Consider the following 23,874-nt stretch of genomic DNA (forward strand, 5'->3'; position numbering starts at 1 on the left):
GTTCCCTCGAGGGGAACACCGAGGGTCCCGGCACCACTTCATCTGAGCCCCGTCTCCCCTCCTGATCGCGACAGGAGAGTCGATTCCCCTGCTTTGTCTGGAAGGGGTTGCCGGCCTTCCTGGCGCACCTCAGGATGAGGCCGGTCTCAGGAGGAAATTCGAGACTAGCCACATGTGAGGTGCCACGTGCCGAACGACTCCGATTTTCCGGTCCGCTCTTGATAAGAACCCGATGCCCGGACACGTCTTCGAAGGCAACCCTGTGGGTGAAGGCACAACACGAAGGGGCACTGACACCCCCGTGCATCATCCGGAAAAACCCGCAGGGTCTACACACAGCTCGACAAGGGGCCTGAGACTCCCGGAACAACTCGAGAGGCAACCAGAATTCCATTCCTCAGACAAGACGAGGCATGACTCTCCTGTCCCAACACTGCAGGGACCGTGCAGTCGGAGTCCGAATCCGAGAGGAAGCCTGAGGTTCCTGCCTCCCCTCGAGATGAGGCCCTCTTCCATTGCGCCGAACCCAGCAGAGTCACGAGAGGCCCTGCCAACTGCACAGCATCCCTCACCTCTCAGAAGCACCGTGAGAAGTTCCCTAAGGTCCCCTGCAGAAGTCGAGGGAAACAAGGGTTTCCCGCCGCAACCCGAGAAAGACCTCGAGAGTCCTTCTTCAACGCCTCTTGAGGACCTAGCCGTTTCCCATGACTCGAGAGTGATGACCAGCTCCCCCTCGCCATGCGCATGGAGACCTGACTTGCCTGGCGCCGCACGAGAGGCTCCCTGAGGTCCTCATCGTGCCTCGTGAGAAAACCCCCATGGGCGCAGCAGCCTGAGGAAACCCATGAGACGCCCCCGTCATCGCGAGATGAGGGCCTTCTTTCTTGCCTGGCCTGGAGAGCAATCCCCAGTCCTCTCTCCAAACTGAAGAGGAGGCTCGACACCCTTGAGTCCACTCAGTGGGCTCCAAGAGATCCGTGTCGCGACTTGAGAGGAAAGCGGAGTCTTTGCTTCCCCTCCAGGCGAGTCCTGACCCCCCGGGGGAGTCTGGAATGGAAACCCGTGATCCCTGTCTTCCCTTGAGAGGAATATTAGGTCCTGGACACACGCCTCAATGAGGTCCCTTTGGCCCTGTAGTGACTCGAGCAGAACCCCCAGCTTTCCATCGCAACTCGAATTGAAGATTGGGCTTCCCAGGGCCAACCCAAGAGGAAGCCTGAAATTCCTGTCGTTTTTGAGAATCCCAATGCAACTCGAGAAAAACGACGTGGTTCCAACGTCTTCACAGGATGAGGCCCTTGCCCGCTACAGCGTCTCCAGGGAAGTCCCATGTTCCATCCTGAAGTGGGAAACGGTATTGGCTCCCTTGATGCGACCCCTAAAGTTCCCTGAAACGCCGGGTTCCCTCGAGTGGAACACCGAGGTTCCCGGCACCACTTCATCTGAGCCCCATCTCCCCTCCTGATCGCGACAGGAGAATCGATTCCCCTACTTTGTGTGGAAGGGGTTCCCGGCCTTCCCGGCGCACCTCAGGATGATGCTGGTCTCACGAGGAAATTCGAGATGAGCCACGTGGGTGGTGCCACATGCCGAATGACCCCGATTTCCCGGTCCGCTCTTGAAATGAACCCGATGCCCGGACACCTCTTTGAAGGAAACCCTGTGGGGGAAGGCACCAAACGAAGGGGCACTGACACCCCCATGCATCTTCTGGAAACACCCACAGGTTCCACACACAGCTTGTCAAGGGCCCTGAGACCCCCTGAACGACTCGAGAGGCAAGCAGAGTTCCGTTACTCAGACAAGACGAGGCCTGACTCTCCTGTCCCAACTCTGCAGGGACCCTGTGGTCGGAGTCAGAAATGGAGAGGAAGCCTGAGGTTCCTGCCTCCAATCGAGATGAGGCCCTCTTTCATTTCGTCAAACCTAGTGGAGTCCCGAGAGGCCCCTCTAACTCCTCAGTATCCCTCACCTCTCAGAGGCACCTGGGAAGTTCCCTAAGGTCCCCTGTAGAGGTCGATGGAAACGAGTGTTTCCCGCCCCAACCCAAGAAAGACCTTGAGAGTCCTTCTTAAATGCCTCTTGAGGCCCTAGTCCCTCCCATGACTCGAGAGCAATGACGCGATCTGCCTGGCCACACTCATGGAGTCAGGCTTCTCTAGCGCCGCACGAGAGGCTCCCTGAACTCCCCATCATATCTCGTGAGAAACCCCACACTGGCGCCGCAGCTCGAGAAAACCCATGAGACGCCCCCGTCATCACGAGAGGAGGGCCATCTTTAACTGCATGGTATGCAGATCAAGCGTGAACCTTCTGTCCAAGCTACACAGGACGCTTGACTCCCTTTAGGCCACTCATTGGGCTCCAAGAGTTACGCGTCCCGACTCGAGAGGATAGTGGAGTCCTTTGCTTCCACTCGAGACGAGGTGTGACCCACCGGGTGAGACTGGAATGCGACCCCGATATCCCTGTCGCCCCTGGAGAGGAACATTACGTCCTGGACCCAAGCCTAGATGAGGACTCTTTGCCCTGAAGTGACTCGAGAGCAACCCCCAGCTCTCTCTGACAAGTTGAATGGAAGATTGGACTTCCTGGGCCAACACAAGAGGAAGCCTGAATTCCCCGTTGTAACTCGAGAATCCCGCCTCAACTCGAGAAAAACCACGTGATTCCCTCGTCATCGCAATACGAGGCCCTTGCCCGCTACAGCATCTCCAGAGAATTCCCACGTTCCATCTTGAAGTGCGAAACTGTACTTGGCACCCTTGATGCGACCTCAAAAGTGCCGTGACATACCGGTCACACTCGAGGGGACCACCGAGGTTCCCAGCACCACTTCATCTGAGCCCCTTCTCCCCTTCTGATCGCGAGCGGTGGGTCGATTCCCCTGCTTTGTCTGCAAGGGGTTCCCGACCTTCCCGGCGCACCTCAGGATGAGGCCGGTCTCCCGAGGAAATTCGAGACGTAGCCTCGTGGGTGGTACCACATGCTGAAAGACCCCAATTTTCCGGTACGCTCTTGAAAAGAACCCGATGCCCGGAAACCTCTTTGAAGGCAACCCTGTGGATGAAGGCACAACACGAAGGGGCACTGACACCCCAGTGCATCGTCCGGAAAAACCCGCAGGTTCCACACACAGCTCAACAAGTGGCCTGTCACTCCATGAACAACTCGAAAGGCAAGGGGAAATCCATTCCTCAACAGAAGACGAGGCGTGACTCTCTTGTCCATACTCTGCAGGTACCCTGCGACCCGAGTCAGATATGGAGAGGACCCCTGAGGTTCCTGCCTCCATTCGAGATGAGGCCCTCTTCGATTGTACCAAACCCAGTTGAGTAACGCAAGGCCCCTCCCAAATCCACAGTGTCCCTGACTTCTCAGAGGCACCCTTAGAAGTTGCCTGAGGTCACTGACACAAATCAAGGGAACCCAGGCTTCCCTGCCGAAACCCGAGAAAGACCTCAAGAGTCCTTCTTTAATGTGTCTTGAGGCCCGATTCGCCTACTATGACTCGAGAGCAATCACGCACTCCCCTTCACCACACGCACGGAGACCTGACGTCCCTAGCACCACACGAGAGGCTCTCTGAGCTCCCCGTTGTACCTCGTGAGAAATCTGATACTGGCGCCGCAGCTGGAGAAAACCCACGAGATGCCCCCATCATCGCGAGATGAGGGCCTTTTTTCCTGCATGGCCAGGAAAACAATCCCGAGTCATCTCCAAACTCCATAGAAGGCTTCACTCCCTTTACGCCACGCAGTGGGCTCCAAGAGATACCCGTCGCGACTCGACAGGAGAGCGGAGTCCTTTTTTTCCCCTCAAGACGAGGCCTGACTCTCCGGGTGAGTCGAGAATGCAACCCTGAGATCCCTGTTGGCCCAGTAGTGGAACACTAGGTCCTGGACACAAGCGTAGATGAGGTCTATTTTGCCCTGCAGTGACTGGAGAGCAATCCCCAGTTCTAACTTGCAACTCGAATGGAATACTGGATTTTCCTGGCGCCATACAAGAGGCTCCCTGAGATCCCCGTGGTACTTCATGAGACACCCCACACTGGCGCCGCAGCTCGAGAAAACCCACGAGACGCCACCGTCATCTCGAGATGAGGGCCTTCTTTTCCTGCATGGCCTGGAGTCCAATCCCGAGTCCTCTCTCCAAACTCCACAGGAGTCTTGACTCCCTTTAGTACACACAGTGGGCTCCAAGAGATACCCATCGCGACTCGAGACGAGAGCAGAATTCTTTGCTTACCCTCGAGGTGAGAACTGACTCCCCGGATGAGTCTGGAATGCAAACCCGAGATCCCTGTCGCCCCTGGAGAGCAATGTTAGATCCTAAACACAAGCCTAGATTAGGTCTCTTTTGCCCTGCAGTGACTCTAGCGCAATCCCCAGCTCCCCCTCGCAACCCGAATGGAAGATAGGATTTCAAGGCCAACAAGAGGAAGCCTAAATTCCCGGTCATAACTCGAGAATCCCGCCGCAACTCGAGCAAAATCACGTGGTTCTCCCGTCATCGCAAGATGAGGCCCTTGCCCGCTACAGCGTTTCAAAAGATGTCCCAGGTTCCGTCTTGAAATGCGAAACGGTACTTGGCACCCTTGATGTGACCCCAAAAGTCCCCCAATACGCCGGTCTCACTCAAGGGGAACACCGAGGTTCCCGGCACCACTTCATTTAAGCCCCTTCTCCCCTCTTGATCGTGACCCGTGGGTCGATTCCCCTGTTTGTCTGCAAGGGGGCCCAACCTTCCCTGCACAACTCAGGATGAGGCCGGTCATGGGGAAATTCGATACGTAGCTTTGTGGGTGGTGCCACTTGCTGAAAGACTCCAATTTCCCGGTCCGCTCTTGATAAGAATCCGATGCTCGGACACCTCTTGGAAAGCAGCCTTGAGTATGAAGGTACAACACGAAGGGCACTAACACACCTGTGCATCATCCGGAAAAACGGGCAGGTTACACACACAGCTCGACAAGTGGCCTGTCACCTCGAGAACAACTCGAGAGGCAAGAGGAGTCCCATCCTCCAGAAAAGACGAGGCCTGACTCTCCTGTACCAACATGCAGGGACCTTGCGATCTGAGTCAGAAATGGAGAGGAACACTGAGGTTCCTGCTTCAACTCGAGATGAGTCCCTCTTACATTCCACCAAATGCAGAGGAGTCTCGAGAGGCCCCTCCAAACTGCACAGTATCCCTGACTTCTCAGAGGCACTCTGAGAAGCTCCCTGAGGTCGCAGGCACAAGTCAAGGGAACCCTGGGTTTTATGCAGTGACCCGAGAAAGACCTCGAGAGTCCTTCTTCAACCCGTCTTGAGGCCCGATTACCCTACCATGACTTGAGAGCAATGACGAGCTCCCCCTAGCCATCTCATGGGGACCTGACTTCCCTGGCGCCACACGAGAGGCTCCCTGAGCTCCCTCTCGTACCTCGTCAGAAACCCGGCACTAGCGCAGCAGTCTAGAAAACCCACGAGACGCCGCCATCATCGCGAGATGAGGGCCTTCTTTTCCTGCATGGCCTGGAGAGGAATCCCGAGTCCTCTATCCAAACAGCACAGGAGGCTTGACTCCCTTTAGGGCACACAGTGGGCTCCAAGAGATACCCATCGCGACTCAAAAGGACAGCGGAGTTCTTTGCTTCCCCTCGAGACGAGGCCTGATTCCCCGGGTGAGTCTGGTATGCAACCCCAAGATCCCTGTCTCCCCTAGGGACGAGCATTAAGTCCTGGACACAAGCCTAGATGAGGTCTATTTTGCCCTGCAGTGACTCGAGAGCAATCCCCAGCTCTCCCTTTAAACTCGAATGGAAGATAGGACTTCCCTGGCCCAACACATGAGGAAGACTGTATTCCCCGTCGAAACTCGAGAATCCCGCCAAAACTCGAGAAACGCCACGTGGTTCCCCCATCATCCCAAGATGAGGCCCTTGCCCCCTACAGCGTCTCAAGAGAAGTCCCACGTTCCGTCTTGAAGTGCGAAACGGTATTGGCACCCTTGATGCGCCCTCAAAAGTCCCTCGACACACCAGTCTGACTCGAGGAGAACACCGAGGTTCCCGGCACCACTACATCTGGGCCCCTTCTCCCCTCCTGATCGCGACAGGAGGGTCGATTCCCCTGTTTTGTCTTGAAGGGGTTCCCACCTTTCCCGGTGCATCTCAGGATGAGGCCGGTCTCACGAGGATATTCGAGACATAGCCACGTGGATGGTGACACATGCCGAAAGACCCCGATTTCCCGGTCCGCTCTTGATAAGATCCTGATGCCCGGACACCTCTTTGAAGATAACCCTTTTGATGAAGGCACAACACTTAGGGGCACTGACACCCCTGGGTATCGTCCGGAGAAACCCGCAGGTACCACACACAGCTCGAGAAGTGACCTGTCACCACGTGAACAACTGGAGAGGCAAGCAGAGTTCCATTCCTCCACACAAGACGAGGCCTGACTCTCCTGTTCGAACTCTGCAGCAAAACTGTGATCCGAGTCAGATCTGGCCCAGGGGAAGTCAGGAGAGGAAACATGAGTTTCCTGCCTCCACTCGAGATGAGGCCCTCTTCCATTGCACCGAACCCAGTGGAGTCCCGAGAGACCCCTCCCAACTGCACAGTATTCCTGACTTCTCAGAGTCACCCTTAGACCTTCCTGAGATCACCGGCACAAGTCGAGGGAACCAAGGGTTTCCTGCCCCAACCCGTAAAAGACCTCGAAAGTCCTTCTTCAACGCGTCTTGAGGTGCGATTCCCCTACCATGACTCGAGAGCAATGACGCGCTCCCCCTAGCCACGAGCATAGAAACCTGACTTCCCTGGCGCCACAGGAGAGGCTCCCTGAGCTCCCCATTATACCTCGTGAGCAACACCACACTGGAGCCGCAGCTCGAGAATACCCACGAGACGCCCCAGTCCTCACGAGATGAGGGCCTTCTTTTGCTGTATGGCCTGGAGAGCAATCCTGAGTCCTCTCTCCAAACTCCACAGGAGGCTTGACTCATTTTAGGCCACACAGTGAGCTCCAAGATATACCCGTCGCGACTTGACAGGAGAGCGGTGTCCTTGGCTTCCCCTCAAGACGAGGCCTGCCTCCACGGGTGAGTCGAGAATGCAATGCTGAGATCGCTTTCGCCCCAGCAGAGGAACATTAGGTCCTGGACACAAGCCTAGATGAGGTCTATTTGGCCCTGCAGTGTCTCGAGAGCAATCCCCAGTTCTAACTCACAATTCGAATGAAAACTGGACTTCCCTGGGCCAGTTGAAGAGGAAGCCTGAATTCCCGGTTGTAACTCGAGAATCCCGCCCCAACTCAAGAAAAACCACGTGGTTCCCCCGTCATCGAAAGATGAGGCCCTTGCCCGCTACACCGTCTCAAGAGAAGTCCCACGTTCCGTATTGAAGAGCGAAAAGTTACTTGGAACCCTTGATGCGACCCCAAAAGTTCCCCGACATACCAGTCTCACTTGAGGAGAACACCGAGGTTCCCGGCACTACTTCATCTGAGACTCTTCTCCCCTCTTGATCGCGACAGGAGGTTCGATTCCCCTGCTTTGTCTGAAAGGCGTTCCCGACCTTCCTGGTGCACATCAAGATGAGGCCAGTCTCACGACGAAATTCGAGACATAGCCTCGTGGGTGGTGCGGCATGCCAAAAGACCCCGATTCCCTGGTCTGCTCTTGATAAGAACCCGATGGCAGAACCCAACTCGAAGGCAATCCTGTGGAACAAGGCACAACACGAAGGGGCAGAGACACCACGGTGCATCGTCCAGAAAAACCCGCAAGTTCCACATACAAATCGACAAGTGGCCTGTCACCCCATGAACAACGCGAGAGTCAAGTGGAGTTCCATTCCTCCACACAAGACGAGGCCTGACTCTCCTGTCCCAACTCTGCAGGGACTCTGGGATCCGAGTCAGATCCGGCGCATTCGAAGCCAGGAGAGGAACCCTGTGGTTCCTGCCTCAACTTGTCATGAGGCCCTCTTCCATTGCACCAAACCCAGTGGAGTTCCGAGAGGCCCCTCCCAACTCCACAGTGACCCTGACTTCTCAGAGGCACGCTGAGAAGCTTCCTGAGGTCACTGGCACAAGTCAATGGAACCCAGGGTTTCCTGCTGCAACCCAAGAAAGACCTCGAGAGTCCTTCTTTAACACGTCTTCAGGCCCAATTCCCCTACCATTACTCGAGAACAATGACGGGCTCCCTCTCACCACGTGCATAGAGACCTGACTGCCCTGGCACCACATGAGAGGCTCACTGAGCTCCCAGTCTTACTTCGTGAGAAACCCCACACTAGCGCCACAGCTCGAGAAAACCTACGAGATGCCCCAGTCATCGGGAGATGAGGGCCTTCATTTCCTGCATTGCCTGGAGAGCAATCCCGTGTCCTCCCTCCAAACACCAGAGGAGGTTTGACTCCCTTTAAGCCACTCAGTGGGCTCCAAGACATACCCGTCCGACTCGAGAGGAGAGCAGAGTCCTTTGCTTCCCCTCGAGACGAGGCCTGACTCCAGGGTGAGTCTGGAATGCAACCCCGAGATTCCTGTCGCCCCTTGACATGAACATTAGGTCCTGCACACAAGCCTTGGTTGGGTCTCTTTTGCCTTCAGTGACTAGAGCGCACCTCCAGCTCTTCCTCGAATCTTGAATGGAAGATAAGACTTTTGTGGGCCAACACAAGAGGAAGCATGAATTCCCTGTGGTAACTCAAATATCCCACCGCAACTAGAGAAAAACCAAGTGGTTCCCCAGTCATTCCAAGATGAGGCCCTTGCCCGCTGGAGCACCCCAAGAGAAGTCCCACGTTCCAATTTGAAGAGCTAAACGGTACTTGGAACGCGTTATGCGACCCCAAAAGTTACCCGACATACCTGTCTCACTTGAGGGAAACACCGAGGTTCCCAGCAGCACTTCATCTGAGCCACTTCTCCCCTCCTGATCGCCACAGGAGGGTCGATTCCTCTGCTTTGTCTGGAAGGGTTTCATGACCTTCGCGGCACACCTCAGGATGAGGCCGGTTTCATGAGGAAATTCGAGACTAGCCACGTGGGTGGTGCCAAATGCTAAACGACCCCGATTTCCCAGTCCGCTCTTCATAAGAACACGATGCCCGGACACCTCTTCGAAGGCAATCCTGTGGATGAAGACACAAAACGAAGGGTCACTGACACCCCCATGCATCGTCTGGAAAAACCTGCAGATTCCACACACAGTTTGACAAGGGGCCTGAAACCCCATGAACAACTCGAGAGGCAAGCGGATTTCCATTCCTCAGAAAAGACATAGCCTGACTCTCCTGTCCCAACTCTGCAGGGACACTACGATCAGAGTCAGAATTGGAGAGGAAGCCTTAGGTTCCTGCCTCCACTCGAGATGAGGCCCTCTTCCATTGCGCCAAACCCAGTGGAGTCCCGAGAGGCCCCGCCAAATCCACAGCGTCCCTCACCTCTCAGAAGCACCCTGGGAAGTTTCCTCAGGTCCCCGGCAGAAGTCGGGGGAAACGAGGGTTTCCCGCTGCAACCCGAGAAAGACATCGAGAGTCCTTCTTCAACGTGTCTTGAGGCCCTAGTCCCCTCCCATGACTCGAGAACAATGACGCGCTCCTTCTCGCCATATGCATGGAGACATGACTTCCCTGGAACCGCACGAGAGGCTCCCTGAGATCCTCGTCGTGCCTCGGGAGAAAACCCCCACGGGTGCCGCAGCTCGAGGAAACCCCTGAGATGGCCCCTCCTCGCGAGGTGAGGGCCTTCTTTTCCTGCCTGGCCTGGAGAGTAATCACGAGTCCTCTCTCAAAAGTGAAGAGCAGGCTGGACTCCCTTGAGGCCACTCAGGGGGCACCAAGATATCTGCGTCGCGACTCGGGAGGAGAGCGGAGTCCTTTGCTTCCCCTCGAGGCGAGGCCTGACTCCCCGGGGGAGCATGGGATTCAACTCCGAGATCCTTGTCTTCCCTGGAGAGGAGCATTAGGTCCTGGACACAGGCCTAGATGAGGTCTCTTTGGCCCTGCAGTGACTCGAGCGCAACCCCAACTTTCGCTCGCCACTAGAATAGAAGATTGGGCTACCCAGGGCCGACACAAGAGGAAGCCTGTAATCCCCCGTCGTAACACGAGAATCCCGCCGCAACTCGAGAAAAACCACGTGGTTCCTACCTCTTCGCAAGATGATGCCCTTGCCCGTGAAGGCGTCTCAAGGGAAGTCCCCTGTTCCGCCCTGAAGGGCGAAACGGGACCTGACAGCCTTCCTGCGACCCCCAAGTGTCCCCCGACACGCCGGGTTCCCCTGAGGGGAACACCTAGGTTCCCGGCACCGCTTCCTCTGAGCCCCTTCTCCCCTCCTGATCGCAACAGGAGAGGCGATTCCCCTGCGTGGTCTGGAAGGGGTTCCCGGCCTTCCCGGCGCACCTCAGGATGAGGCCGGACTCACGAGGAAATTCGAGACGAGCCACGTGGGTGGGGCCACATGCCGAACGCCCCCGATTCCCCGGTCCGCTCTTGAGAAGGAGCCGAAGCCCGGACCCCTCTTCGAAGGCAACCCTGTGGGGGAAGGCACAACACGAAGGGGCACTGCCACCCCCGTGCATCGTCCGCAAAGACCCGCGGGTTCCACACACAGCTCGACGAGGGGCCTGAGATCCCCTGAGCAACTCGAGAGGCCAGCGGGGTTCCCTTCCTCAGACAAGACGAGGCCTGACTCTCCTGTCCCAACTCTGCAGGGACCCTGCGGTCGGAGTCCGAAACGCAGAGGAAGCCTGAGGTTCCTGCCTCCCCTCGAGGTGAGGCCCTCTTCCGTTGCGCCAGACCCAGCGGAGTCCCGTGGGGCCCCGCCACCTCCACAAGATCGCTCGCCTCTCAGAGGCACACTGGCAAGTTCCCTAAGGTCCCTGGCCGAAGGCGAGGGAAACGAGGGTTTCCCGCCGCCCCCCGAGAAAGACCTCGAGAGTCCTTCTTCAACGCGTCTCGAGGCCCTAGTCCCCTCCCGTGACTCGAGAGCCAGGACGCGCTCCCCCTCGCCACGCGCATGGAAACCTGACTTCCCTGGCGCCGCACGAGAGGCTCCCTGAGATCCTCGTCGTGCCTCGGGAGAAAACCCCCACGGGCGCCGCAGCTCGAGGAAACCCCTGAGACGCCCCCATCCTCGCGAGCTGAGGGCCTTCTTTTCCTGCATGGCCTGGAGAGCAATCCCGGGTCCTCTCTCCAAACGGAAGAGGAGGCTGGACTCCCTTGAGGCCGCTCAGGGGGCTCCAAGAGACCCGCGTCGCGACTCGAGAGGAGAGCGGAGTCCTTGGCTTCCCCTCGAGACGAGGCCTGACTCCGCGGGGGAGCCTGGAATGCAACCCCGAGATCCCTGCCTTCCCTGGAGAGGAAGAGTAGGTCCCGGACACACGCCTAGGTGAGGTCTCTTCGGCCCTGCAGTGACTCGAGCGCAACCCCCAGCTTTCCCTCGCAACCCGAGGGGAAGATTGGGCTTCCCAGGGCCAAGCCAAGGCGAAGGCTGAGATCCCCGTCGTAACTCGAGAATCCCGCCACAACTCGAGAAAAACCACGTGGTTCCCACCTCTTGGCAAGATGAGGCCCTTGCCCGCCACGGCGTCTCAAGGGAAGTCCCCTGTTCCGCCCTGAAGGGCGAAACGGTCCCTGACAGCCTTCCTGCGACCCCCAAAATTCCCCCGACACGCCGGGGTCCCCCGAGGGGAATACCGAGGGTCCCGGCACCGCTTTCTCTGAGCCCCTTCTCCCCTCCTGATCGCGACAGGAGAGTCGATTCCCCCGCATGGTCTGGAAGGGGTTCCCGGCCTTCCCGGCGCACCTCAGCATGAGGCCGGTCTCACGAAGAAATTCGAGATGAGCCACGTGGGTGGTGCCACATGCCGAACGCCCCCGATTCCCCGGTCCGCTCTTGAGAAGGTCCCGAGGCCCGGACCCCTCTTCCAAAGCAACCCTGTGGGTGAAGGCACAACACGAAGGGGCACTGCCACCCCCGTGCATCGTCCGCAACGACCCGCGGGTTCCACACACAGCTCGACGAGGGGCCTGCGACCCCCTGAGCAACTCGAGAGTCCAGCGGGCTTCCCTTCCTCAGACAAGACGAGGACTGACTCTCCTGTCCCAACTCTGCAGGAACCCTGCGGTCGGAGTCCGAAACGGAGAGGAATCCTGAGGTTCCTGTCTCCCCTCGAGGTGAGGCCGTCTTCCATTGCACCAAACCCAGATGAGTCGCGAGAGGCCCCTCCCAACTCCACAGTATCCCTGAATTCTCAGAGGCACCTTGAGAATCTACCTGAGGTCACCGGCTCAAGTCCAGGGAACCCAGGGTTTCCTGCTGCGACCCGAGAAAGACCTTGAGAGTCCTTCGGCGCGTCTTGAGGCCCGATTCCCCTACCATGACTCGAGAGCAAAGACCCGCTCCCCATCGCCATGCGCATGGAGACCTGACTTCCCTGACTCCTGAAGAGAGTCTCCCTGAGCTCCCCGTCGTACCTTTTCGGAAACCCCATTCAGGCACCGCAGCTCGAGAAAACCCACGATACGCCCCCGTCATCACGAGATGAGGGACTTGTTTCCTGCCTGGCATGGAGAGCAAAACCGAGTCCTCTCTCCAGACTCCACAGGAGGCTTGACTCTCTTTAGGCCTCTCAGTTGGCTCCAAGAGATACCTGTCAGGACCTGAAGGGAGAGCAGAGTCCTTTGCTTCCCCTCGAGACGAGGCCTGACTCCCCGTGTGAGTCTGGAATGCAACCCCGAGTTCCTGTCACACCTGGAGAGGAAAACTCGGTCCTGGACACAAGCCTAGATGAGGTCTATTTTGCACTGCAGTTACTAGAGCGCAATCGCCAGCTCTCCCTCGCAAATCGAATTGAAGATTGGACTTCCCTGGGCCAATACAATTGGAAGCCTGAATTCGACATCGTAACTCGAGAATCCCGCCGAAACTCGAGAAAATCCACGTGGTTCCCCCATCAGCGCTAGATGAGGCCCTTGCCCGCTACAGCGACTCAAGAGAAGTCCCACTTTCTGTCTTGAAGTGCGAAACGGTACTTGGCACCCTTGATGCAATCTCAAAATTCCCCGACATACCGGTCTCACTCGAAAGGAACACCGAGGTTCCCGGAACCACATCATTTGAGCTCCTTCTCCCCTCGTGATCGCGACAGGAGTCTCGATTCCCCTGCTATGTCTGGAAGGGGTTCCCGACCTTTCCAGCGCGCCTAAGGATGAGGCAGGTCTCACGAGGAAATTCGAAACATAGCCTCGTGGGTGGTGCCACAAGCCGAAAGACCCCGATTTCCCGGTCTGCTCTTGATAAGAACGTGATGCCGTGACACCTTTACGAAGGAAAACCTGTGGATGAAAGCACAACACGAAGGGGCACTGACACCGTGCATCGTCCAGAAAAACCCGCAGGTTACAAACACAGTTCGACAAGTGGTCTGTCAGCCCGTGAACAACTCGAGAGGCAAGTGGAGTTCCATTCCTCCACACAAGACGAGACCTGATTTTCTGTACCAACTCTGCAGGGAAACTGCGATCCGAGTCAGTACCAGCGACAGGAAACCCAGGAGAGGAAACATGAGGTACCTGCCTCCACTCGAGATTAGGACCTCTTCCATTTCACGAAACCCAGTGGAGTCCCGAGAGACGCGTCCCAGCTCCACAGTATCCCTGACTTCTCAGAGGCACCCTGAGAAGCTCCCTGAGGTCACCAGCACAATTCGAGTGAACCCAGGGTTTACTGCCGCCACCATAGAAAGAACTCAAGAGTCCTTCTTCAACGCATTTTGAGGCCTGATTCCCCTACCATGACTCGAGGGCAATGACACGCTCCCTCTGCTACACTCATGAAGCCCTGACTTCCCTGGCGCCACACGAGAGGCTCCCTGAGCTCCCCGTCATACCTCGTGAGAAACCAAACACTGGCGCCACAGATAGAGAAAACCCACGAGACGCCCCCATTTTCGCGACATGACGGCCTTCTTTTCTAGCATGGCCTGGAGAGCAATCCCGAGTCCTCTCTCCAAACTCCACAGTAGGCTTGACTCCCTTTTGGTCACTCAGTGGACTCCAAGACACACCCGTCGCGACTTGAGAGGAGAGCGGAGTCTTTTCCTTCCCCTCGAGGCGAGGCCTGACTCCTCGGGTGTGTCTGATATGTGAACCGGAGATCCCTGTCGCCCCTGGAGAGAAACATTAGGTCCTGGACACAAGCCTAGATGAGGTCTCTTTTTTCCTGCAGTGACTCGAGAGCAATCCCCAACTCTCCCTCGCAACTCGAATGGAAGACTGGACTTCCCTGGGCCAACAGAAGAGGAAGCCTGAATTTCCCGTTGTAACTCAAGAATCCCGCCACAACTCGAGAAAAACCACGTCGTTCCCTCTTCATCGCAAGATGCGGCCATTGCCGCTACAGCGTCTCAAAAGAAGTCTCACGTTCCATCTTGAAGTGCGATACGGTACTTGGCACCTTTGATGCGACCCCAAAAGTTCCCCAACACACTGGTCTCACTGGAGGGGAACACCGAGGTTCCCGGCATCACCTCATCTGTGCCCCTTCTCCCCTCCTGATCGAGACAGGAGGGTCGATTCCCCTGCTTTGTCTGCAAGGGGTTCCGACCTTCCCGGCGCACCTCAGGATGAGGCCGGTCTCACTAGGAAATTCGAGACGTAGCCTGGTGGGTGGTGCCACATGCGGAAAGACCCCGATTTCCCAGTCCGCTCTTAATAGGAACCCGATGCCAGGACACCTCTTCGAAAGCAAACCTGTGGATGAATGCACAACACGAAGGGGTACTGACATCCCCATGCATAGTACGGAAAAACACGCAGATTCCAAACACAGATCGACAAGTGTCCTGTCATCCCTTGAAGAACTAGAGAGGCATGCGGAGTTCCGTTCCTCCAAACAAGAGAAGGCCTGACTCTCCTTTCCCAACTCTGCAGGGACCGTGTGATCGGAGTCAGAAATGTAGATGAAACCTGACGTTCCTGCATCAACTCGAAATGAGGCCCTCTTCCATTGCGCCATACCCAGTGGAGTCCCGAGAGGCCCCTAAAACTCCACAGTATCCCTGATTCTCAGAGGCACCCTCAGAAGCTCTCTGCGGTCACTGGCACAAGTCGAGTGAACCCAGGGTTTCCTGCTGCATTCTGAGAAAGACCTCGAGAGTCCTTCTTTACCGCGTCTTGAGGCCCGATACCCTACCATGACTGGAGAGCAATGACGCATTCCCCTCGCCACGCCCATTGAAACCTAACTTCCCTGGCGCCACACGAGAGGCTCCCTGCGCTCCCCGTCCTACCTCATGAAAACCCCACACTGGCACCGCCGCTCGAGAAAACTCACGAGACGCCCCCATCATCGTAAGATGAGGGCCTTCTTTTCCTACATGACCTAGAGAGCAATCCCGAGTCCACTCTCCAAACTCCACTGGAGGCCTGACTCCCTTTAGGCCACTCAGTAGCCTCCAAGAGATACACGTCGCTACTCTAGAGGAGAGCAGAGTCCGTTGCTTCCCCTCGAGCCGAGGCCTGACTACTTGGGTGAGTCTGGAATGGGATCCCGAGATCCGTGTTGCCCCTGTAGAGGAAAACTCGGTCCTGGACACAAGCCTAAATGAGGTCTTTTTTGTCCTGCATTGACTCAAGTGCAATCCCCAGCTCTCCCTCGCAACTCGAATGGATGATTGGACTTCCCTGGGCCAACACAAGAGGAAGCCTGTATTCCCCATTGTAATTCGAGAATCCCGCGGCAACTGGAGAAAAACAACGTGGCTCCTCCGTCATCGAAATATGAGGCCCCTGTTAGCTATAGCGTCTCCAGGGAAGTCCCATGTTCCGTCTTGAAGTGTGAAACGGTACTTGGCACCCTTGATGCGACCCCCAAATTTCCCTGACAACCCGGTCTCACTCGAGGAGAACATGGAGGTTCCCAGCACCGCTTCAGCTGAGCCTCTTCTCCCCTCCTGATGGCGACAGGAGGGTCGATTCCCCTGCTTTGTCTGGAAGGGGTTCCCAGACTTCCCGGCGAACCTCAGGATGAGGCCAGTCTCACGAGGGAAGTCGAGACGTAGCCTCGTGGGTTGTGCCACATGCCGAAAGACCCCGATTTCCTGGTCCGCTATTGATAAGATCCCGATGCCCGGTCACCTCTTCGAAGGTAACCCTGTGGATGAAGGCACAACACGAAGGGGCACTGACACCCCTGTGCATCGTCCCCCAAAACCGCAGGTTCCACATACAACTCGACAGGTGGCCTGTCATCCCGTGAACAACTCGAGAGGCAAGCGGAGTTCCATTACTCCACACAAGACGAGGTCTGACTCTCCTGTCCCAACTCTGCAGGGACCCTGCTATCCGAGTCAGAAATGGAGAGGAACCCTGACGTTACTGCCTCAATCCGAGATTAGGTCCTCTTCAATTGCACCAGTCCCTGTGATGTCCCGAGAAGCCCCTCTCAACTCCACAGTATCCCTGACTTCTCAGAGGAACCCCGCTAAGCTCCCTGAGGTCATGGGCACAAGTCGAGGGAACCCAGGGTTTCCTGCCACACCCCGAGAAAGACCTCGAGAGTTCTTCTTCGAGGCGTCCTGAGGCTTGATTCCCCTACCATGACTCGAGAGCAATGAGGCGCTCCCCCACGCCACGTCCATGGAGACCTGACTTCCGTGGCACCACAGGAGTCTCCCTGAGCTCCCCGTCCTATCTCGTGAGAAACCCCAACCAGGCACTGCACCTTGAGAAAACCCACGAGACGCCCCCGTCATCGCGAGATGAGGGCCTTCTTTTCCTGCATGGCCTAGAGAGCAATCCCGAGTCCTCTCTCCAAACTCCACAGGAGGCTTAACTTCATTTAGGCCACTCTTGGGCTCCAAGGGATACCCGTCGCGACTCGAGAGGAGAGCGGAGTCCATTCATTCCCTTCGAGACGAGGCCTGACTCCCCGGGTGAGTCTGGAATGCAACCCCGAGTTCCCTGTCGCCCCTGGAGAGAAAAACTCGGTCCTGGACACAAACCTAGATGAGCTCTATTTTGCCCTGCAGTGACTCGAGAGCAATCTCCAGCTCTCACTTTCAACTCGAATGGAAGATTGGACTTCCCTGGGCCAACACAAGAGGAAACCTGTATTCCCCATCGTAACTCAAGAATCCTGCCGCAACTCGAGAAAAAACACGTGGGTCCCCCGTCAGTGCTAGATGAGGCCCTTGCCCACTACAGCATCTCAAGAGAAGTCCCAGGTTCCGTCTTGAAGTGCGAAACGGTACTTGGCACCCTTGATGCAACCAGAAAAGTTACCCGACTTTCACTCAAGGAGAGCACCAAGGTTCCCGGCACTACTTCATCTGAGCCCTTTCTCTCCTCCTGATCCCGAAAGGAGGGTCGATTCCCCTGCTTTGTTTGGAAAGGGTTCCCGGACTTTCCTGCGCGCCTCAGGATGAGGCCGGTCTCACGAGAAAATTCGAGACGTAGCCTAGTGGGTGGTGCAACATGCTGAAAGACCCCAATTTCCCGGTCCGCACTTGAGGAGAACACGATACCCGGACACCTCTTCGAAGGCAACCTTGTGGATGAAGGCACAACAGGAAGGAGCACTGACGCCCCCGTGCATCTCCGAAAAACCTGCAGGTTCCACACACATCACGAAAAGTGGTGTTATCCTTGAACAACTTGAGATGTAAGCGGAGTTCCATTCCTCCGCAGAACACGAGACCTGACACTCCTGAGCAAACTCAACAGGGACCCTGCGATCTGAGTCAGATCCGGCCTCCAGGAAGTCAGGAGCAGAACCCTGAGGTTCCTGCCTGAACTCGAGATGAGGCCCACTTCCATTGCACCAAACCCAAAGGAGTCCCGAGAGGCCTCTCCCAAATCCACAGTATCCCTGACTTCTCAGAGGCACCCTGAGACGCTCCCTGAGGTCACCGGCACAAGTCAAGGGAACCCAGGGTTTCCTGCCGCAACCCTAGAAAGACATCGAGAGTCCTTTTTCAACCCGTCATGAGGCCCGATTCCCCTACCCTGACTTGAGAGCAATGACGCGCTCCCCCTTGCCCCGCCCATGGAGACCTGACTTCCCTGTTGCCACACGAGAGGCTACCTGAACTCCCCGTCGTACCTCGTGAGAAACCCCACACTGGCGCCGCAGCTCGAGAAAACCCACGAGACGCCCCCGTCATCTCGAGATGTGGGCCTTCTTTTCCTGCATGGCCTGGAGAGCAATCCCGAGTCCTCTCTCCAAACTGAAGAGGAGGGTTGACTCCCTTTAGACCACTCAGTGGGCTCCAAGAGATACGCGTCGCAACTCGAGAGGATAGCCGAGTCCTTTGCTTCCCCTCGAGACGAGGCCTAACTCCCCGGGTGAGTCTGTAATGCAAACCCGAGATCCCTGTCGCCCTTGGAGAGGATCACTGGGTCCTGAACACAAGGCTAGATGAGGTCGCTTTTGCCCTGCAGTAACTTGAGAGCACTCCCCAGCTTTCCCTCGCAACCCGAATGGAAGATTGGACCTCCCTGGGCCAACACAAGAGGAAGCCTGAATTCCCAGTAGTAATTCGAGAATTCCGCCTCAACTTGAGAAAAACCACGTGGTTCCCCCGTCATTGCAAGATGAGGCCCTTGCCCGCTCCAGCGTCTCAAGAGTAGTCCCACGTTCTGTCTTCAAGTGCGAAATGATATTTGGCACCCTTAATGCTACCCCAAAAGTTCCCCGACATACAGGTCGCACTAGAGGGGAACACCGAGGTTCCTGGCACCACTTCATCTGAGCCCCTTCTCCCCTCCTGATCGCGAAAGGAGGGTCAATTCCCCTGCTTTGTCTGCAAGGGGTTCCCGACCTTCTCCACGCACCTCAGATGAGGCTGTCTCACGAGGAAATTCGAGACGTAGCCTCGATGGTGGTGCCACATGCCGAAAGACCGCGATTTCCCGATCCGCTCTTGATAAGAACGCGATGCCCAGACACCTATTCGAAGATAGTGTGGATGAAGGCACAACACGAAGGGGCACTGACACCCCCGTGCATCGTCTGGAAAAGACCGCAGGTTACTCATACAGCTCAACAAGTGCCTGTCACCCAGTGAACAACTCGAGAGGCAAGCGGAGGTCCATTCCTGCACACAAGACAAGGCCTGACTCACCTCTCCCAACTATGCAGGGGGCTGCGATCGGAATCAGAAATGGAGAGGAACCCTGAGGTTCCTGCCTCCCCTCGAGATGAGGCCCCCTTCCATTTCACCAAACCCAGTGGAGTCCCGAGAGGTCTTTCCCAACTCCACAGTATCCCTGACTTCTCAGAGGCACCCGGAGAATCTCCCTGAGGTCACCGGCACAAGTCGAGGGAACCCAGGTATTCTTGCCAAGACCCGAGAGAGATCTTGAGAGTCCTTCAACGCGTCTAGAGGCCTGATTCCCCTACCATGACTCGAGAGCAATGACGCGCTCCCCCTCGCCACACGCATCGAGACCTAACTTCCCTGGCGCCACACAAGAGGCTCCCTGAGCTCCCCGTCGTACCTCCTGAGAAACCAACACAGGCGCTGCAGCTCGGTAAAACCACCGAGACCCCCCCCGTCATCGTGAGATGAGGGCCTTCTTTTCCTGCATGTCCTGGAGTGCAATCCCGAGTCCTCTCTCCAAACTCCAGATGAGGCTTGATTCCCTTTAGTCCACTCAGTGGGCTCCAAGAAATACCGGTCGCGACTCGAGAAGAGAGAGAAGTCCTTTGTTTCCCCTCGAGAGGACGCCTGACTCCTGGGTGAGTCTAGAATGCAACCCCAAGATCCCAGTCATCCCTTGAGAGGAACATTAGGTCCTAGACACAAGCCTGGATGAGGTTTCTTTTGCCCTGCAGTGACTCGAGCGCAACCCCCAGCTCTCCCTCGCAACTCGAATGGAAGATTGGGCTTCCCTGGGCCAACACAAGAGGAAGCCAGAAATCCCCTTCGTAACTCGAGAATCCCGCCGCAACTCGAGAAAAACCACGTGTTTCCAACGTCATCCCAAGATGAGGCCCTTGCTGCTATGGCGTCTCAAGAAAAGAACCACGTTCCGTCTTGAAGTGCGAAACGGTACTTTGCACCCTTGATGCGACACCAAATGTTCCCGGACACGCCGGTCTCACTCGACAGGAACACCGAGGTTCCCGCACCACTTCATCTGAGCACCTTCTCCCCTCCTGTTCGAGACAGGAGGGTCTATTCCCCTGCTTTGTTTGGAAGGGGTTTCCCACATTCCCGGCGCACCTAAGGATGAGGCCGGTCTCACGAGTAAATTCGAGACATAGCGTCGTGGGTGGTGTCACATGCCGAAATACCCCGATTTCCTGGCCCACTCTTGAGAAGAACCCGATGCCCGGACACCTCTTCGAAGGCAACCCTGTGGACGAAGGCACAAAACGAAGGGTCACTGACACTCCCGTGCATCATTCGGTAAAAGCCGCAGGTTCCACACACAGCTCGACAAGAGGCCTGTCATCCCATGAACAACTCGAGAGGCAAGCAGAGTTCCATTCCTCCACTCAAGACGAGGCCTGACTCTCCGGTCCGAACTCTGAAGGGACCCTGCGATCGGAGTCCGAAATGGAGAGGAACCCTGAGGTTCCTGACTCCACTCGAGATGAGGCCCTCTTCCATTACACCAAAAACAGTGGAGGCCCGAGAGGCCCCTCTCAAATCCACAGTATCGCGACTTCTCAGAGGCACCCTTAGAAGCTCCCTGAGGTCACTGGCACAAGTCGAGGGAACACAGGGTTTCCTGACGCAACCCGAGAAAGACCTCGAAAATCCTCCTTCAACGCATCTTGAATCCCGATTCCCCTACCATGACTCGAGAGCAATGACGCATTCCCCCTCGCCACTCGCATGGAGATTGACTTCCCTGGCGCCACACGAGAGGCTCCCTGAGCTCCCCGTCATACCTCGGGAGAAATCCCACACTGGCTCCCCAGCTCGAGAAAACACACGAGACGCCTCCGTCATCGCGAGATGAAGGCCTTCTTTTCCTGCATGGCCTGGAGAGCAATCTCGAGGCCTCTCTTCAAACTCCACAGGAGGCCTGACTCCCTTTAGGCCACTCTGTGGGCTCCAAGAGATACCCGTTGGGACTCGAGAGGAGAGCGGAATTCTTTGCTTCCCCTATATACCAGGCCTGACTACTCAGGTGAGTCTGGAATGCAACCCCGAGATCCCTGTCGCCCCTGGAGAGGAACATTAGGTCCTAGACACAAGCATAGATGAGGTCTCATTTGCCCTGAAGTGACTCGAGAGCAATCCCCTGCTCTCCCTCGCACCTCGAATGGAAGAATGGACTTCCCTGGGACAACACAAGAGGAAACCTGAATTCCCCGTCGTAATTCGAAAATCCCACTGCAACTCGAGGAAAACCACGTGGTTCCCCCGTCATCGGAAGATGAGGCCCTTGCCAGCTACAGCGTCTCAGTAGAAGCCCTACGTTCCATCTTGAAGTTTAAAACGATAATTGGCAACCTTGATGTTAGCACAAAAGTTCCCCGACACCCTGGTCTCACTCGAGGGGAACACCAAGGTTCGGTGCACCGCTTGTTCTGAGCCCCTTATTCCCTCCTGATCGCGACGGGAGGGTCGATTACCCTGCTTTGTCTGGAAGGGGTTCCGGACCTTCCCGGCGCACCTCAGGATGAGGCCGGTCTCACGAGGAAATTCGAGACGTAGCCTTGTGGTTGGTGCCACACGCCGAAAGACCCCGATTTCCCTGTCTGCTCTTGATAAGAACCCAATGCTAGGACACCTCTTCGAAGGCAATCCTGTGGACGAAGGCACAAAACGAAGGGGTCTGACACCCTCCTGCATCGTTGGAAAAGCCCGCAAGTTCCACATACAGATCGACAAGTGGCCTGTCACCCCGTGAACAACTCGAGAGGCAAGAGGAGTTAAATTCCTCCACACAAGACGAGGCCTGACTCTCCTGTCCCAACTCTGCATGGACACTGAGATCCGATTCAGAAATGGAGAGGAACCATGAGGTTCCTGCCTCAACTCGAGATAAGGCCCTCTTCTACTGCACCAAACCCAGTGGAGTTCGGAGCGGCCCCTCCCAACTGCACAGTATCCCTGACTTCTCAGAGGCACCCTGAAAAGCTCCCTGAGGTCACGGGCATAAGTCGACGGAACCCAGGGTTTCCTGCCGTAACCTGAGAAAAACCTCGCGAGTCCTTCTTCACGCGTCTTGAGGCCCGATTCCCCTACCATGACTGGAGAAAAATGACGCGCTCCCCCTCGCCACGCGCATGAAGATCTGACTTCCCCGGCACCACATGAGAGGCTCCCTGAGCTCCCCATCGTACCTCGTGAGAAACCCCACACTGGCGCCGCAGCTCGAGAAAACCCACGAGACGCCCCTGTCATGGTGAAATGAGGGCCTTTCCTGCATGACCTGAAGAGCAATCCCGAATCCTCTCTCCAAACTCCAAAGGAGGCTTGACTCCCTTTAGGTCATTCAGTGGGCTCCAAGAGATACCCGTCGATACTCAGGAGGAGAGCGGTGTCCTTTGCTTCCCCTCGAGATGAGGCCTGACTACGAGGGTGAGTCTGGAATGCAACCCTGGATCCCTGTCGCCCCTGGAGAGGAACCTTAGGTCCTGGACAAAAGCCTAGATGAGGTCTCTTTGGCCCTGCAGTGACTCAAGCGCAACCCCTAGCTTTCCCTTGCAACTCGAATGGAAGATTGGCCTTTCTGAGCCAACACAAGAGGAAGCCTGAATTTCCAGTTGTAATTTGAGAAACCCGCCGCAACTCGAGAAAAATCACGTGGTTCCCCGTATTGCAAGATGAGGCCCTTGCCCCCTACAGCGTCTCAAGAGAAGTCTCACATTCCGTCTTGAAGTGCAAAACAGTACTTGGCACCCTTGATGCGACCCCAAAAGTTCCCCTATATACCGATCTCACTAGAGGGGACACTGAAGTTTCCGGCACCACTTCATCTGAGGCCTTTCTCCTCTCCTGATCGCGATAGGAGGGTCGATTCCACTGCTTTGTCTCGAAGGGATTCCCGATCTTCCCGGCACACCTCAGGATGAGGCCGGTCTCATGAGGAAATTCGAGAGGTAGCCTCAAGGGCCATACTACATGCCGAAAGACCCCGATTCCATGGTCCACTTTTGATCAAAACCAGACTCCTGGACACCTCTTCGAAGGCAAGCCTGTGGATGAAGGCACAACACGTAGGGGCACTGACACCCCGTGCATCTTCCGGAAAAACTCGCAGGTTCCTCACACAGCTCCACAAGTGGTCTGTCACCTCGTGAACAACTCGAGAAGCAAGCGGAGTTCCATTCCTCCACACAAGACGATGCCTGACTCTCCTGTCACAACTCTAGGGGCCTTGCGCACCGAGTCAGAAATGGAGAGGAAGCCTGAGGTTCCTGCCTCCACTCAAGATGAGGCCCTTTTCCATTGCCACAAAACCAGTGGAGTCCCGAGAGGCCCGTCCCAAATCCACAGTATGCCTGACTTCTCAGAGGCACCCTGAGAAGCTCCCTAAGGTCACCGGCAGAAGTCGACGGAACCCAGGGTTTCCTGCCGCAACCCGAGAAAGACCTTGAGAGTCCTGCTTTAACGTGTCTTGAGGCCCGATTCCCGTATCATATCTCGAGAGCAATGTCGCGCTCCCCCTTGCCATGCGCATGGAGACCTGAATTCCCTGGTGCCACACGAAAGGCTCCCTGAGCTTCCCGTCGCACCTCGTCAGAAACCGCACACTGGCACCGCAGCTCAAGAAAACCAACAAGACGCCCCTGTCATCGCGAGATGAGGGTCTTCTTTTCCTGCATGGCCTGGAGAGCAATCCTGAGTCCTCTCTCCAAACTCCACAGGGGGCTTGACTCCCTTTAGGCCACTCAGTGGGCTCCA

This window comes from Bubalus kerabau, unplaced genomic scaffold, assembly GCF_029407905.1.
Source record: "Bubalus kerabau isolate K-KA32 ecotype Philippines breed swamp buffalo unplaced genomic scaffold, PCC_UOA_SB_1v2 scaffold_26, whole genome shotgun sequence".
NCBI lineage: Eukaryota > Metazoa > Chordata > Mammalia > Artiodactyla > Bovidae > Bubalus > Bubalus kerabau.